At 44.8% G+C, this 19,343-nt stretch overlaps 1 protein-coding gene across 1 annotated transcript in view; it reads left to right on the top strand.

Annotated features, from left to right (window-relative positions):
* Positions 1 to 486: 486 nt before the first annotated feature.
* LOC120989180 (COBW domain-containing protein 2-like) overlaps positions 487 to 19,343 on the top strand; it is a 91,060-nt gene continuing 72,203 nt past the window's right edge. The window contains exon 1 of the mRNA XM_040417105.1: positions 487 to 626. The gene's annotated coding sequence lies outside the window, so the exon portion shown is untranslated. The remainder of the gene's footprint in view (positions 627 to 19,343) is intronic.

Genomic DNA, 19,343 nt, shown 5'->3' with positions numbered 1-19,343 from the left:
TTCGATAAAACTGACCTGTGCGCTTCATTCGGAGCCACAAAATACAGATGTGATCGGTGTATATCCCGCAATCTTCGCAGGGCATACCGTAAAAAAAGCCTATTCTTGTCCACAAAATGGAGAAGAATAGGACAGTATCTATCATTTGTGGTCCAGCCATACAAATGTTTTTTTTGGAAGACCCATAGAAAAGCATGTGTCCGTGCGCAAACCGCAAAAAATGAGCATTGGCCATGGACCAAGAAATAGAGTTGTGTGCATGAGGCCCTAGACTGAGAAGGTACACCCTCCATAGCCCTTTTATCCTGGGACTCATTGGTGAGGGAAAGCCCAGATTTATTCCTCTCTCTGGGGTCTACATTCCGTGTTTTCTCAGGACACCCCCCGAGAGTGCTTCGTGCAGAAGGGGCTGGTGATGTGGGACCTCCACATACAAGAGGTTCTTCTGCGGGCTGATTGGCTGAAGCTGCTGTCTGTCACACTCCACAGAGAGCCTTCTCCTATGGCACGCAGTACGGCGGCTCCAGCCTACGGAGGAGTCCGTGTTTCTGGGGGAAGCATTTAACTGCTGCACCACAAGACGCCGAGCGGGTGCACGTCTCGGGCTGTGATCCGTGTGCGGTGATGTATGCGGCATTTTGTCATAGTTGCTGCTGTCCTAATATTGAAGTCTGTTGGGGGGAGGGAAATCAATGGGCTTCCCCGTGAGGTGGTGACCATGGCAACGAGGCACCGACCTGTGTATAAGTGCAGGACCCTGCGTGACTGTGATAGCCGATCAGATTGTGCTCCGCAGTCATCATGCAGGTCGTGTGGAGTTGGCCTGGAGCTCAGTACTTATGGGGGTCCTCACCCAGTCTGCTGGGGTCTGTGGCTCATCAGCTTTCCTTGCATGATGCTCTTTCCAGTATGGAGGACATAGGCAGGCTTCCCTTAGGTTCAGTGGGGGACTGCTAGCTTTCAGAAGTGCTCTGCTGTGGTTAATAGAGGGTGGTTCTGATCAGGGACCCCTGCTGTTACCTGAAAATGCTCTAATTGGGATATAAAAAGGGGAGGTAACAGTGTGCCAGTCCCTTACTCCAATGTAGCGGGCAGGATTACAACAGGGCAGTCAAGAAAGCCGCAGGTGTATATGGAAAAGAAAGTGGCGCCAGGGCTTCATCAATATGGTGCTCTTTCCAGACGCCCTATTTTGCAATGCATTTATATTAAAAAATTGTGTAAGTACCTTATTTTTCGCTTTATAAGATGCACCTAGGTTTTTGAGGAGGAAAATAAAAAAAATATATTTTGAACCAAAAGGTGTGCTTTTGGTAGGTTTCGAACTAATGGTGGTCTGTGTATGCCGCACTGTTATGGGGGGATCTGTGGATGCTGCACTGTTATGGGGGGATCTGTGGATGACGCACTGTTATGGGGGGATCTGTGGATGCCGCACTGTTATGGGGGGATCTGTGGATGACACTTATGTCATTCGCAGATGCATCAGTGTGGAGGGAGGAGGCGGGGACACTCGTGGCGGGGCCCGGCGCAGTGACTCTAATACACCGGGCCCCTCAACTGTTAAGTACATTCAATCCGATCCATATCTTAATGTATACCGCACTGTTCGGTACTTACTGTAGTACCGTAAGTATAGCATTAAGATGGCGCAGACCTGCAGCTCCCTCCTCATGCGCCGCCTGCCGCAGCTCCCTTGGTCATGCGCCTCCTGCCTGTTCATTCATAAAGTGAGATAAGCGGGCAGGCGGCGCATGAGGAGGGAGCTGCCGGTCTGCGCCTCCTCCCTCCACAATGATACTTCGCTGGCTGTGCAGCATAGCGGCCAGCGAAGTATCCGCTTTATAAGACGCACTGCCATTTCCCCCCCACACTTTTAGGGGGGGAAAATTGCATCTTATAAAGCGAAAAATTCTGTATATACACTACTCACAAAAAGTTAGGGATATTTGGCTTTTTGGTGAAATTTATGGAAAATTTAAAAAGTTCACACTACAGTGATATTATATAATGAAAGTAGGGCATTTAAGTAGAAGCAGCAATGGTGATCTCCTCATCTCAAACAATTTATTGAAACAAAAGTCGACAACCGTGGTGGGTATATCCCACAAAAAATATCACTGTCTCAATAACTTGTCATGTGGCCTTGAGCATCAATTACAGCTTGACAACGATGTCTCATGCTGTTCTCAAGTCGACTTATTGTCTGCTGAGGCATCCCATCCCACTCTTCATGAAGGACGGCCTTCAGGTCATTGAGGTTCCATGGACTCCCGACTTGGCACCACGCTGCAGGGCCTTGCCTTCACACATCGCCAGCGCACTGGCTGACGCTGTGTGTGCCAGGAAGGGTAAGTATAAAGTTAGCACCAGCGGGGGGCGGGGGGTTGGCAATGGGGGCACCTGAGATTTGGCAATGGCATGTATAAAGTTATTGGTGGGGGGGAGGGGTTAATGGGGGCACCTGTGATTTGGCAATGGAAAGTATAAAGTTATTGGCGTGGGGGGGGTTAATGGGGGTACCTGTGATTTGGCATGGAGGGGCTGATCTGGGGCAGTGGGGGACATGGTGGATGGCATGAAGGCACTGGGTAAGGGGGACATCATGGCAGCCAGTGAACTCCTTCCCCCGAACAGACTGCCGGAGTTCACAACATGACCTTAGATACACATTCTGGCAGAAGGACAGCCTGCTGGAGTATACCGTATTGGGTATAGCCGGATACAACCAGCTATATGCTCTCATTGACTATGATGTGGTCCAAGGCCATGGCATACATGCTGCTATCATCCAAAGCTTTTTTTTTTTTTTTTTGTCCTTACAAAACCCAGCTTGAATGCTGTAACAAGGCCGGACCCCATTACAGTCGATCGCTGCACCAGCCGGCAGTAACCAGCTATACCCGATACGGTACATTCTGGCTGTTCTTCTGACAGAATGTATATCGCAGCTGTGAAAGAAGCCTTATGTGTGTGCAATTATTTGCTGTACCACTGTAAGAAATAAAAAATATTGTTTTTATAAAGGAATACGTTATTTTAAGAAGGTTTTTCTTATTAGATTACTCGATTCATCGTAAAAAATAATTGATAGAATACTCGATTACTAAAATACTCGTTTTACTGCAGCCCTAATCAGGATTCATTGTGGGTGCTAGGCGTTAACTTCACGCCTTGCACCCGCACGGAAAACTCGCTCATGTGAAAGGGGCCTAATATGTCACCGCTCACGTGTTGCTATATTAAAACTCCCGCAGATCCATTGGAAGAAAAGTAATGATGTTGTAAGAAATTGGTGAGCCAGTGCTGTGCCCGGTCCTCTTTTTTCCTGGTATCCAGTATTTGTGGTGCAGGTGACTCATGCCAGTGTACCCCCGTCCCTCTTGTGTGGTCCGTGACCCCGCAAGGACCAGTGCACACCATGTGAAGCAGTAGGGCCAGATATGTTTAGGACCTGCTATTCACTAGAAATCTAGCCTGAAGGTACAATTGTCAGAGCCACCATGACAGGAGACGAGATGGAGCTTGTTATTGTGTCGTCCTATGTAATGCCTGTCAGTGCCTCCATTTTGTCCTCTGTGTGAGGAAATGTTTCATCCCTTGTATTCTGTAGGTTTGCAAGGATAAAGACCACACTGCAGGCTCTCCGGGGCTAGTAATAGTGAGAGTGGGGCCCTGGGTAAAACGCAAAGTAAGGCCTCATGCACACGACCATATCATTTTTGGTCAGTGGAAACCTGCTGATGGGTACGTGTGCTGTCCATGGACCTGTCCGTGATTCACTGAAGTGTGAATGAGGCCTTAGGCTGCTTTCACACATCAGTGATTGTGAGCCAAAACCAGGAGTGGAGCCTCCACAGAGATGAGGTATAAGGGAAAGATCTGATCCTGTTCTGTCTTCTGGACCTGCACCTGGTTTTGGCGCACAATCACTGATGGAAATACCTGACCAAAACACTGACGTGTGAATGAGGCAGTTTTCCCCAGAATAGGTAGATCTGAATACTACCATACCCTGCCAAATGATGCAGCCATTCAGAGCCCAAATAATACCATACAATTCCTATATTGTGCCTCCATATGATACCGCCATACCATGCCTAAATGTTTTTTTTTTATATTGCCAGAATAATACTGCCATATACAGCCCACATTATGAATTCAGAATCCAAGTAATTGTCTTGTAAAGATCACATGTAATACTGCAAGTTACTTTCCTAATAACACCATGATTTAGGGTTAATTCAGTATAGGATGGTTAAGGTATATAGTTACTTACAATATCTAGTGATCTAGTTGGTTAATTGGGAGAGTGATAACAATCCTGGGGGTGTAGGTTAGTGCAGGGGTTAATGGCGGTGTCCCTATTTGTCTAGGGCAGTAACATGGGTTATTGATGGTTTAGCTCAGGCATGCTCAACCTGCGGCCCTACAGCTGTTGCAAAACTACAATTCCCTGCATGCCAAAAATTGCCTACAGCATACAGCAAGGCATTGTGGGAGTTGTAGTTTTAAAACAGCTGGAGGGCTGTAGGTTGAGCATACTCTAGCTTAAAGGGTAAGTGGCGTTTATCAAGTAGAAAAAGTTAATACAAGGCACTTACTAATGTATTGGGATTGTCCATATTGCCTCCTGTGCTGGCTGGATTCATTTTTCCATCACATTATACACTGATCGTATCCTTGGTTATGACCACCCTGCAATCCATTAGCGGTGGTCATGCTTGCACAATATAGGAAAAAGCGATGGCCTCTCTGAGGGCTGGGACCCTGGGAGCTCACAAAGGCTGGTACCTTTTTCTAAAGTGAGCAAGCATGACCACAGCTGATGGATTGCAGGGTGGTCGTAACCATGGAAATGAGCAGCGTATAATGAAAAGGAAAAATGAATCCAGCCAGCAAAGGAAGTAATATTGATAATCACAATACATTAGTAAGTGGCTTGTATTAACTTTCTCTACCTAATAAATGCTATTATCTGAAGTGGGACAACCCCTTTAAGTGAAGGGTTAATATTAACATCTATGTAGTTGTTGGATGATGTATAAGGTTAGCATCTTCCTGAATCAGCGATTTTTAACTTTTTTTTTTTTTCTACTCTGGAATTTTTTTTTGCTCACTTAGCTGTATGAGGGCTTGTTTTTTGTGGGACAAGTTGCACTTTCTCATGGCACCATTTAATATTGCATACAATGTAGTGGGAAGCTGGAAAAAAATTCTAAATGGGGTGGAATTGGAAATACAACTATGGCGGAATTGAATTTTATGGGTTTCATTATTACAGCATTCCTTATTACTACGATCACAGCAATACTGCATTTGTGTAGCTATTCTTGTGTTTTAATACGTTAAAAAAAAAAAAAAAATTGAAAAAGATTTTTATTTTGCATCACCATATTCTGACCGCCATAACTTTTTTATATTTGTGTCCTCAGAGCTGTGTGAGGGCTCTTTTTATGCTGGACGATCTGTATTTTTCTTTGATACTATTTTGGGGTTTGTATGACTTTTAGATCACTTGTCATTCATTTTTTTGGGAGGTGAAGTGACCAAAAATCATTAAATTGGCTATTTTGATTGTTCCTTTATATTTTAATAGTTCAAGCATTTGGGACACGGTGGTACTAATGCAGTGCTTCAGATAGCAACCAAACTGGTCGCGACTCAAAAATTGCTTTTGCGATTAGACCTGTGCACCGTGCTGCAGCTGAATACAGTGGCAGGGCACAGATGCCGATAGTTCCCTGCCCCGCCAATCACCCTTATAGGCCTCAGGCTTTGGGCCTAGTAGGCCTGAGGCCTTTGAGATAGTAAATCCTGACGTAGGCGGATGTGATGACATTATCGCTCCCGCCTTTGCCGGGACACGGTACAGTCATGTGTGCGTCTGGTCGCCAGTGTGCCACCATCCCAGGCCATAGACCAGAAGAGGTTGCAGCCTGCATCGTGAACACCAGCGATATGGACATAACTGAGTATTAATTTTTTATTTTTATTTTTTCAGTACCCATGGGAGTTTACTATAAATAGAAATAAATACTGAAGGGGCATGTTGGATGATATTACTATCGGAGGAGCACTGTGGGGGACATTACTACTGGAAGGGGACTGTGGGGGACATAACTGGCAGCATTATTGGGGGCATTCCCCAGGAATTTTTAATACTGGGGACAGTATAAGGGGCATTACTGGTGGCACAATAAGGGGCATTACCAGGGCATTTTTTTTTTGAGGGCATTATATGGGGCATTATTGGAGGCACTGGGAGCATTTTAATACTGGGGCATTATGGCGGATTTTTTGTACAGGGGGCATTATTAGTACTGGGGACACTATAATACTGGGGGTAAAATAGGGGATATTAATGCTGGAGGCACTGTAGGGACATTTCTATTACAGTGATGTTAAAGATGTGTGAATTTTATTCTATATTTTGTATCTCTAGGACTGTAATGAGTTAACTTTTTCTTCTTCAAGTGCCTCCCACCCCCTCTTTGTTTCAAGACTGGAGAAGAGAGGGGGGGGCAAAGAGCTGTGCTGTGGGAAGTGTCTGTTTTCTCATCTTTCTACAGGTGTCCCAAGGGAGGTATATAGATTGTGGAGGAATGCATAAGCCAATTATATGACTTGATGATATGTATATATTATTCACTGCCTATAGAGAAGCACCTCCTTAACCACTTCCCGCCACGCTAACGCCGAAAGGCGTCATTTCTGCGGCGCTCCCAGGTCACACTAACGCCAATAGGCGTCATCTCGCGTGAGCCGAGATTTCCTGTGAACGCGCGCACACAGGCGCGCGCGCTCACAGGAACGGAAGGTAAGAGAGTTGATCTCCAGCCTGCCAGCGGCGATCGTTCGCTGGCAGGCTGGAGATGTGTTTTTTTTAACCCCTAACAGGTATATTAGACGCTGTTTTGATAACAGCGTCTAATATACCTGCTACCTGGTCCTCTGGTGGTCCCCTTTGTTTGGATCGACCACCAGAGGACACAGGTAGCTCAGTAAAGTAGCACCAAGCACCACTACACTACACTACACCCCCCCCCCCGTCACTTATTAACCCCTTATTAGCCCCTGATCACCCCATATAGACTCCCTGATTACCCCCCTGTCATTGATTACCCCCCTGTCATTGATTACCCCCCTGTAAAGCTCCATTCAGACGTCCGCATGATTTTTACGGATCCACTGATAGATGGATCGGATCCGCAAAACGCATCCGGACGTCTGAATGAAGCCTTACAGGGGCGTGATCAATGACTGTGGTGATCACCCCATATAGACTCCCTGATCACCCCCCTGTCATTGATTACACCCCTGTCATTGATCACCCCCCTGTAAAGCTCCATTCAGACGTCCGCATGATTTTTACGGATGCACTGATAGATGGATCCGATCCGCAAAACGCATCCGGACGTCTGAATGAAGCCTTACAGGGGCATGATCAATGACTGTGGTGATCACCCCATATAGACTCCCTGATCACCCCCCTGTAAAGCTCCATTCAGATGTCCGCATGATTTTTACGGATGCACTGATAGATGGATCCGATCCGCAAAACGCATCCGGACGTCTGAATGAAGCCTTACAGGGGCATGATCAATGACTGTGGTGATCACCCCATATAGACTCCCTGATCACCCCCCTGTAAAGCTCCATTCAGATGTCCGCATGATTTTTACGGATGCACTGATAGATGGATCGGATCCGCAAAACGCATCCGGACGTCTGAATGAAGCCTTACAGGGGCATGATCAATGACTGTGGTGATTACCCCCCTGTAAAGCTCCATTCAGATGTCCGCATGATTTTTACGGATGCACTGATAGATGGATCGGATCCGCAAAACGCATCCGGACGTCTGAATGAAGCCTTACAGGGGCGTGATCAATGACTGTGGTGATCACCCCATATAGACTCCCTGATCACCCCCCCTGTCATTGATTACCCCCCTGTCATTGATTACCCCCCTGTAAAGCTCCATTCAGACGTCCGCATGATTTTTACGGATGCACTGATAGATGGATCGGATCCGCAAAACGCATCCGGACGTCTGAATGAAGCCTTACAGGGGCGTGATCAATGACTGTGGTGATCACCCCATATAGACTCCCTGATCACCCCCCTGTAAAGCTCCATTCAGATGTCCGCATGATTTTTACGGATGCACTGATAGATGGATCCGATCCGCAAAACGCATCCGGACGTCTGAATGAAGCCTTACAGGGGCATGATCAATGACTGTGGTGATCACCCCATATAGACTCCCTGATCACCCCCCTGTAAAGCTCCATTCAGATGTCCGCATGATTTTTACGGATGCACTGATAGATGGATCGGATCCGCAAAACGCATCCGGACGTCTGAATGAAGCCTTACAGGGGCATGATCAATGACTGTGGTGATTACCCCCCTGTAAAGCTCCATTCAGATGTCCGCATGATTTTTACGGATGCACTGATAGATGGATCGGATCCGCAAAACGCATCCGGACGTCTGAATGAAGCCTTACAGGGGCGTGATCAATGACTGTGGTGATCACCCCATATAGACTCCCTGATCACCCCCCCTGTCATTGATTACCCCCCTGTCATTGATTACCCCCCTGTAAAGCTCCATTCAGACGTCCGCATGATTTTTACGGATGCACTGATAGATGGATCGGATCCGCAAAACGCATCCGGACGTCTGAATGAAGCCTTACAGGGGCGTGATCAATGACTGTGGTGATCACCCCATATAGACTCCCTGATCACCCCCCTGTCATTGATCACCCCCCCCTGTCATTGATCACCCCCCTGTCATTGATCACCCCCCTGTCATTGATCACCCCCCTGTCATTGATCACCCCCCTGTAAGGCTCCATTCAGACATTTTTTTGGCCCAAGTTAGCGGAATTATTATTATTTTTTTCTTACAAAGTCTCATATTCCACTAACTTGTGTCAAAAAATAAAATCTCACATGAACTCACCATACCCCTCACGGAAACCAAATGCGTAAAATTTTTTAGACATTTATATTCCAGACTTCTTCTCACGCTTTAGGGCCCCTAGAATGCCAGGGCAGTATAAATACCCCACATGTGACCCCATTTCGGAAAGAAGACACCCCCAGGTATTCCGTGAGGGGCATATTGAGTCCATGAAAGATTGAAATTTTTGTCCCAAGTTAGCGGAACGGGAGACTTTGTGAGAAAAAAATTAAAAATATCAATTTCCGCTAACTTGTGCCAAAAAAAAAAAATTTCTATGAACTCGCCATGCCCCTCATTGAATACCTTGGGGTGTCTTCTTTCCAAAATGGGGTCACATGTGGGGTATTTATACTGCCCTGGCATTCTAGGGGCCCCAAAGCGTGAGAAGAAGTCTGGTATCCAAATGTCTAAAAATGCCCTCCTAAAAGGAATTTGGGCACCTTTGCGCATCTAGGCTGCAAAAAAGTGTCACACATCTGGTATCGCCGTACTCAGGAGAAGTTGGGGAATGTGTTTTGGGGTGTCATTTTACATATACCCATGCTGGGTGAGAGAAATATCTTGGTCAAATGCCAACTTTGTATAAAAAAATGGGAAAAGTTGTCTTTTGCCAAGATATTTCTCTCACCCAGCATGGGTATATGTAAAATGACACCCCAAAACACATTCCCCAACTTCTCCTGAATACGGCGATACCACATGTGTGACACTTTTTTGCAGCCTAGGTGGGCAAAGGGGCCCACATTCCAAAGAGCACCTTTAGGATTTCACAGGTCATTTACCTACTTACCACACATTAGTGCCCCTGGAAAATGCCAGGGCAGTATAACTACCCAACAAGTGACCCCATTTTGGAAAGAAGACACCCCAAGGTATTCCGTGAGGGGCATGGCGAGTTCCTAGAATTTTTTATTTTTTGTCACAAGTTAGTGGAAAATGATGATTTTTTTTTTTTTTTTTTTTTTTCATACAAAGTCTCATATTCCACTAACTTGTGACAAAAAATAAAAACTTCCATGAACTCACTATGCCCATCAGCGAATACCTTGGGGTCTCTTCTTTCCAAAATGGGGTCACTTGTGGGGTAGTTATACTGCCCTGGCATTCTAGGGGCCCAAATGTGTGGTAAGGAGTTTGAAATCAAATTCTGTAAAAAATGACCTGTGAAATCCGAAAGGTGCTCTTTGGAATATGGGCCCCTTTGCCCACCTAGGCTGCAAAAACGTGTCACACATCTGGTATCCCCGTACTCAGGAGAAGGTGGGGAATGTGTTTTGGGGTGTCATTTTACATATACCCATGCTGGGTGAGAGAAATATCTTGGCAAAAGACAACTTTTCCCATTTTTTTTATACAAAGTTGGCATTTGACCAAGATATTTATCTCACCCAGCATGGGTATATGTAAAAAGACACCCCAAAACACATTCCTCAACTTCTCCTGAATACAGAGATACCAGATGTGTGACACGTTTTTGCAGCCTAGGTGGGCAAAGGGGCCCATATTCCAAAGAGCACCTTTCGGATTTCACTGGTCATTTTTTGCAGAATTTGATTTCAAACTCCTTACCACACATTCGGGCCCCTAGAATGCCAGGGCAGTATAACTACCCCACAAGTGACCCCATTTTGGAAAGAAGAGACCCCAAGGTATTCGCTGATGGGCATAGTGAGTTCATGGAAGTTTTTATTTTTTGTCACAAGTTAGTGGAATATGAGACTTTGTATGAAAAAAAAAAAAAAAAAAAAAATCATCATTTTCCACTAACTTGTGACAAAAAATAAAAAATTCTAGGAACTTGCCATGCCCCTCACGGAATACCTTGGGGTGTCTTCTTTCCAAAATGGGGTCACTTGTGGGGTAGTTATACTGCCCTGGCATTCTAGGGGCCCGAATGTGTGGTAAGGAGTTTGAAATCAAATTCTGTAACAAATGACCTGTGAAATCCGAAAGGTGCTCTTTGGAATATGGGCCCCTTTGCCCACCTAGGCTGCAAAAAAGTGTCACACATCTGGTATTGCCGTACTCAGGAGAAGGTGGGGAATGTGTTTTGGGGTGTCATTTTACATATACCCATGCTGGGTGAGAGAAATATCTTGGCAAAAGACAACTTTTCCCCATTTTTTTATACAAAGTTGGCATTTGACCAAGATATTTATCCCACCCAGCATGGGTATATGTAAAAAGACACCCCAAAACACATTCCTCAACTTCTCCTGAATACAGAGATACCAGATGTGTGACACTTTTTTGCAGCCTAGGTGGGCAAAGGGGCCCATATTCCAAAGAGCACCTTTCGGATTTCACAGGTCATTTTTTACAGAATTTGATTTCAAACTCCTTACCACACATTTGGGCCCCTAGAATGCCAGGGCAGTATAACTACCCCACAAGTGACCCCATTTTGGAAAGAAGAGACCCCAAGGTATTTCGTGATGGGCATAGTGAGTTCATAGAAGTTTTTATTTTTTGTCACAAGTTAGTGGAATATGAGACTTTGTAAGAAAAAAAAAAAAAAAAAAAAAATCATCATTTTCCGCTAACTTGTGACAAAAAATAAAAAGTTCTATGAACTCACTATGCCCATCAGCGAATACCTTAGGGTGTGTACTTTCCGAAATGGGGTCATTTGTGGGGTGTTTGTACTGTCTGGCCATTGTAGAACCTCAGGAAACATGACAGGTGCTCAGAAAGTCAGAGCTGCTTCAAAAAGCGGAAATTCACATTTTTGTACCATAGTTTGTAAACGCTATAACTTTTACCCAAACCATTTTTTTTTTTTACCCAAACATTTTTTTTTTATCAAAGACATGTAGAACTATAAATTTAGAGCAAAATTTCTATATGGATCTCGTTTTTTTTGCAAAATTTTACAACTGAAAGTGAAAAATGTCATTTTTTTGCAAAAAAATCGTTAAATTTCGATTAATAACAAAAAAAGTAAAAATGTCAGCAGCAATGAAATACCACCAAATGAAAGCTCTATTAGTGAGAAGAAAAGGAGGTAAAATTCATTTGGGTGGTAAGTTGCATGACCGAGCAATAAACGGTGAAAGTAGTGTAGTGCCGATTTGTAAAAAAGGGCCTGGTCTTTAGGGGGGTATAAACCTGTGGTCCTTAAGTGGTTAAAATGTCACATATGACATATGCAGTATTATTGTTAGGATAAACGCCATTACAAAATGGCGACGATAACCAGATGTTTACATTAGTTCACATTCCAAAGTAGTGCGCAGATGCCAGGGTGTTATCTCCTCTCTCTTATCTCTTCTTCCTTTTGAGCCAATGAAATAATGCCTGGGCCTCAGAAAGTACTGCCCTTTTCTGAAGATACATATACCGCTTACTTTCTGTAATAAATTAGAGATTGCTTTGACCAGCTTCTGTGTCAGTGTCCAGTCTCTCAACCACGCGTGGATATTAACCCCCTGGGGGTACATTGATTTGGAGCACCAGAGTGCATCTCAAATGCTCTAATTTAGGGCTACTTTAACAGTGACATATTAGAGGATATTATTTTTGGGGACACTATAGAGGCATTATTACTTGGAGCACAATATAGGGTTTTATTATTATTACTGGGGGCATTTTAGTGGACATTATTATTTCTAGGGAGCATTATAATTGCTGAAGGCACTATAGGGACATTATTTCTACTGGGGTCACTATTTTTTCAGCAGTATAGTATTTGGGGGCAAATTTTGGTGCCATTCTTCATCTTCAAGGGAACTGAAATTGGGCCCAAAACGTTGCAATAAGTGTTAAGAATGTACCACTGGTGTTGAAACTTGAATGAATAAAAACTGAATTTTAACCCATTACTAAGGTCTCATATGGCTTGTATTATTTCTTCCAGTCGGATCGGTTGGTCCAATTGGGCACTTTGTGAATTAGAAAGTTTAGGAAAGGTTACTCCCTCTAGATACGTGGCTATTTCTGTCTCAGATGCTGTTATGCTAGAGCTATACAGGTTCTGATAAAACTGCGTAAAAGTACGTATAATTGTTTCTTGTGTGCAGGATCCTCGTCCTGTTGGGTCCCTGATTGCCAAAATTCCTGATGATGGCGAATCAGCTGAACCAGTAATTTAGCAGATTGATTACCCAACTCAAACGCAGTTTGTTTCATGAAAAACAGTTTCCTGTCTGCTTTAACTTTGAGTATCGCTAGGTATTGTCTGGAGCCAGGCAGTTCTGTTGGCATCAGGCGGGTGACGGATATATTGCTGTTCCAGTGTAGTACACTGAGATTCCAGCTCCATCTACGAGCGTTTGGTGTCCTTTTTAATATATGTTATGCTAGATTGTAAGGACCTGCGTAAATACGCCTTTAAAGTATCCCATACAAGAGCCAAGTTGGGCTTGTCCTCATGCAGTTTCAGAAGTTCACTTAGTTGGTAGGAAATCCTATCTATTGAGCCCAAAAGGTTCAGCCAAAACGGGTGAATGTTCATTCTATACATTACTAAGGGTGCACTACGTAACACCTAGTATTGGCGAGTGATCTGATATCCCCCTGGGTAATAATAATATGGAGCGGAGATTTAACAATGTCATCTCATTACCCAGCATATAATCTATCTGGGTCAGCGAATTATGGCCGCCACTATGGCAGGGATGTTTAGCCCTCCAGAGGTCAGCCCATCTAAATTCTATCAGGAGCCTGTTCAGTCGCAAGGGAGTTCCGGCTCCTGTCGGGTCAGCTTCAACTCGAAGACTGTCTAAGGAGGGGTCTAGCATCATATTTAGATCTCCCATACATATTACCTTACCATGTGGATGGGTAGCCGCAAAAGACGCTGCTAAATGTAAGATCTGCATAGAACCGGGGGGAGGGTTGTAAATGCCTAATAAAGTATACTGTACATTGTCGATAAGAGTGAACAAAGACATATCTGCCTTCTGTATCAATGACTAGACCTCCCTGCGTAATTGTTTGTGTATCAATAAGGCTACCCCTCTTGAAGAAGAGATGTGGTGAGAATGTGCGGCCCATTGAACTCAGGGTTTCTTTAGTACCCGAGAAGTGTTGGTAGTGAGATGCGTCTCTTGCAGACACAGAATGTGTGGATTACAGTTCCTAATAAATGCGAACACCATAGATCTCTTTTGCGGTGTACCCAGTCCCCTAACATTCCATGATACGATTTTTAGCTCAGTCATTGCTTCCATGACAATTATATGAATAACTGTGACTAACTGATAAAACATAGTTATTAGAAACTGGAGAAACAACCTAAATTCCTAACTTTGTATTTTCTATAGTTATAGTGTTAGGCCTGGACCGGTTGACAATCCAGACTATAGGTCAGTCAAACCGGGATGCCTCTGCCTATGATGCTGTGTGGCAGAAGCATGCTGGCTGTGGCTACAGTATTGGTATAAGTACATGTATGTAAATACTAATATTTGAGCCCTGTGTCAGTAACTAGAGTGCAACTAAGCATTGTCAAGGAGTTGCATTTAAATATAGCTGAACATATCAACTTGAGCAAACCAGTCCATTGACTACTTCTAGTGACCAGTCCCAAGATGACGTCGATGGTCTCAACGACTTGGAGATCTTCTCCGTAGGGTCAGCCATTCTGAGACTTCTCCGGGTGAGGTGAAGAGTATCGCTCTGTCGCCGTCCACCACTCTGAGTTTTGCCGGATAGCCCATGAAGTAAGGGATGTTGGCTCCTCTCAGGCGTCTCTTGACATCCATAAAAGTAGCGCATTGTTTCTGCAGTTACATGGAAAAGTCTGGAAAGATGGATACTCTTGTGTTGTACTTAATTTCTTGCTGTCTTTTGGCTAGAGCCAGTATCTTATCTCTATCTTTACACTTGAGAACTCTGGCAAGCATGGGTCTGGATGGGGCCCCCGGTGAGGGAGGTTTTGCTGGTACTCTGTGGGCTCTTTCTACCGCATATGCTGAAGAGAAATCTGCATCAGGAAAGAGTTTTTATCCATTTTTCTATAAACTCATCTGGTGCCCGACCTTCTGCCCTTTTGGGCAAGCCGATGATCCTTATGTTGTTTCTGCGGAGTCTGTTTTCTAGGTCGTCTGCCTTCTGGTTCCATAGCTCCGCTTTAGTGTTAAGGTCAGAGATGGATCTGGGAACAGTAGCAGTAGTATCTTCTATACGTGATATACAGTCAGGTCCAAAAATATTGGGACATCGACACAATTCTAACATTTTTGGCTGTATACACCACCACAATGGATTTGAAATTAAATGAACAAGATGTGCTTTAACTGTAGACTGTCAGCTTTAATTTGAGGGTATTTACATCCAAATCAGATGAACGGTGTAGGAATTATAACAGTTTGCATATGTGCCTCCCACTTGTTACGGGACCAAAAGTAATGGAACAATTGGCTTCTCAGCTGCTCCATGGCCAGGTGTGTGTTATTCCCACATTATCCCAATTACAATGAGCAGATAAAAGATCCAGAGTTCATTTCAAGTGTGCTATTTGCATTTGGAATCTGTTGCTGTCAACTGTCAAGATGAGATCCAAAGAGCTGTCACTATCAGTGAAGCAAGCCATCATTAGGCTGAAAAAACAAAACAAACCCATCAGAGAGATGGCAAAAACATTAGGCGTGGCCAAAACAACTGTTTGGAACATTCTTAAAAAGAAGGAACGCACCGGTGAGCTCAGCAACACCAAAAGACCCGGAAGACCGCGGAAACAACTATGGTGGATGACCGAAGAATTCTTTCACTGGTGAAGAAAACGCCCTTCACAACAGTTGGCCAGATCAAGAACACTCTCCAGGAGGTAGGTGTATGTGTGTCAAAGTCAACAATCAAGAGAAGACTTCACCAGACTGAAAACAGAGGGTTCACCACAAGATGCAAACCATTGGTGAGCCTCAAAAACAGGAAGGCCAGATTATAGTTTGTAATTTCTACACCAATCACCTGATTTGGATGTAAATACCCTCAAATTAAAGCTGACAGTCTGCAGTTAAAGCACATCTTGTTCGTTTCATTTCAAATACATTGTGGTGGTGTATAGAGCCCAAAATGTTAGAATTGTGTCGATGTCCCAATATTTATGGACCTGACTGTTCTTCAGTGTATTGGACTCTTTCTCGCAGGTTCTGCAGGTCTTGGCGCAATAGTCCTAGATCAATCTTGAGTTTGTCTAGTTTCCCTGTTACAGACATCTTGCATACAGTAATAGCTTCCAGAACTTAAGCCGATACTTGCTTGAGAGTGAGCTCTCCATGATCTTCCTCAGGGGTATTTGTAGGAGCCGCTGAATCTGATGTGGTGCTTGCCCTGGTATGCACATTCCTCTGCGGCAGAGGTGACCGCGTGCCGTCATCTAGTTGTCTGGCAAATTCTCGCAATTTTTCGGTGATGCTTTGTGTTTTTTTGCGACCCCATTATTATATCAGATTAGTAGCCAGTGTATATTAGGTGAAACTGACCTAGGACTTTGAATGGCACACTTTATTTGCTCTTATGATAAATCTGCTAGTCTGCAAGGACATGCTCTTGTTTATTTTTTTGTGCCTCTGTAAGTGATCTTCAGATCTTATATGCAGCCAAGCAGTCTACAGTGTTCTCTTTAGGGACTCCATTCAAGAGATTATGCCTGTACTGTGTGGGAAGGGGTATTGACTGTGCCTCAGTCTTAGGAGCCTGCTTATCTCTGAGCTCCTTCCTCCTTCCACGCTGCTGGGGAGCCGCTAAGATGGCCGACTTGTGGGAAAGTGAGGGGGGCTGCAAGGTTGGTTGGGGTCTCTCCCTCCACTGTTATTGCTCTGCCCTTCGCTGCCCGATCCTTTTCCCCTTTCTCTCACCCAGTCTAATATGCTTGGCAAACCACAGGTCGATCTCCTGCGCCTTGCTTACTGCGCACTTTTGTCCGGCTCCTCTCCTGATGCAGTTCCCAGTGCGGCACTCTCGGTGCTCTCAGGAAGGTGGGACCGATGCATGCTTCTTACTATGGGCAACAGGGGTCCGTTCTGCCTTTAAATGGCCTTTGTTGTTTAGGATTTGTCCAGGGCTGCAGCGTCAGCCATGGAGCTCTCCTCACATATGTCCAGCCATCTTGGCTGCTGGCCACGCCCCCTGATTAGAATTTTTATATACCGTATTTTTTGCTCCAAAGACGCACCAAACCATGAAGAGTACCTAGCATATAGAGGAGGAAAATAAGAAAAAAGAGTATTTTTCAACAGACCTCATATTAGACCCCTAATCCTGATCAGACCCCGTTCTTATCACAACTTAGATCCGACCCCAAAATCAGACCCCCCCCCCCCATTCCTCATCAGATCTCAGGTCAGACCACCCAAAATCCAACAGGCCTCAGATCAGACATAGAACAATTAGTAACATAGTTTATAATGCCAAAAAAGACATTTGTCCATCCAGTTCGGCCTGTCATCCTGCAAGTTGATCCAGAGGAAGGCAAAAAAAAAAACCTGTGAGGTAGAAGCCAATTTTCCCCACTTAAGGGGAAAAAAATTCCTTCCCGACTCCAATCAGGCAATCAGAATAAGTCTCTGGATCAACGACCCCTCTCTAGTAGCTATAGCCTGTAATATTATTACCCTCCAGAAATACATCCAGGCCCCTCTTGAATTCCTTTATTGTACTCACCATCACCACCTCCTCAGGCAGAGAGTTCCATAGTCTCACTGCTCTTACCGTAAAGAATCCTCTTCTATATTTGTGTACAAACCTTCTTTCCTCCAGACGCAGAGGATGTCCCCTCGTCACAGTCCTGGGGATATATAGATGATGGGAGAGATCTCTGTACTGACCCCTGATATATGTATACATAGTTATTAGATCTCCTCTTAGTCTAAAGTGAATAACCCTAATTCTGATAATCTTTCAGGGTACTGTAGTCCACCCATTCCAGTTATTACTTGCCCTCCTCTGGACCCTCTCCAGCTCTGCTATGTCTGCCTTGTTCACAGGAGCCCAGAACTGTACACAGTACTCCATGTGTGGTCTGACTAGTGATTTGTAAAGTGGTAGGACTATGTTCTCATCACGGGCATCTTATGCCCCTTTTGATGCAACCCATTATCTTATTGGCTTTGGCAGCAGCTGCCTGACACTGGTTTTTGCAGCTTAGTTTGCTGTTCACTAAAATTTCTAGGTCTTTTTCCATATCAACGTTACCCAGTGTTTTACCATTTAGTATGTACGGGTGACTTGCATTATTCCTTCCCATGTGCATATTCATACATTTGTCAGTGTTAGGCTACTTTCACACTAGCGTTCGGGTGTCCGCTCGTGCGCTCCGTTTGAAGGGGCTCACGAGCGGCCCCGAACGCATCCGTCTGGCCCCAATGCATTCTCAGTGGAGGCGGATCCACTGAGAATGTATCCGCCTGCCAGCGCTAAGCCTCCGCTCCGCTCAGTGAGCGGACACCTGAACGCTGCTTGCAGCGTTCGGGTGTCCGCCTGGCCGTGCGGAGGCGAGCGGATCCGTCCACACTTACAATGTAAGTCAATGGGGACGGATCCGCTTGAAGATGACACCATATGGCTCAATCTTCAAGCGGATCCGTTCCCCATTGACTTACAATGTAAAGTCTGAACGGATCCGCTCAGGCTACTTTCATACTAAGTTTTAATGCAGACGGGTCCGTTCTGAACGGATGCGAACGTCTGCATTATAGGAGCGGATCCGTCTGATGAAACATCAGACGGATCCGCTCCGAACGCTAGTGTGAAAGTAGCCTTAAACCTCATCTTCCACTTATCGGCCCAAGCCTCCAATCTATCCAGATCCCTCTGTAGTAGTATACTGTCCTCTTCCGTGTTAATTACTTTACACAGTTTAGTGTCATCTGCAACAATTGATACTTTACTATGCAAGCCTTCTACAAGATCATTAATAAATATATTGAAGAGAATAGGGCCCAATACTGATCCCTGAGGTACCCCACTAGTGACCGTGACCCAATCTGAGTGTGTACCACTAATAACCACCCTCTGTTTTCTATTACTGAGCCAGTTACTTACCCACATACAGACGTTTTCTCCCAGTCCAAGCATTCTCATTTTATATACTAACCTTTTATGTGGTACAGTGTCAAATGCTTTGGAGAAGTCCAGATATACGACATCCATTGATTCGCCGCTGTCAAGTCTAGAACTTACCTCCTTATAGAAACTGATTAAATTAGTTTGACATGACCGATCCCTCACGAAGCCATGCTGATATGGGAGTGTGTCATCGCTTGTCCTATTGACGGCAATGAATTACCAATGCAGACTATAGGAGTTGTGTTGTTCCTGTGGAGCCCTGACACCTGCAGCCCTCCATAGGTTCTACTGCTGAGATGGCCTCAGTCCCTCTGAAGAATCTAAGCCTATCACAAGGAATGAACGGCTTCCCT

Source organism: Bufo bufo, chromosome 2 (assembly GCF_905171765.1).
Source record: "Bufo bufo chromosome 2, aBufBuf1.1, whole genome shotgun sequence".
NCBI lineage: Eukaryota > Metazoa > Chordata > Amphibia > Anura > Bufonidae > Bufo > Bufo bufo.
This window is presented reverse-complemented; position numbering and strand designations above follow the sequence as displayed.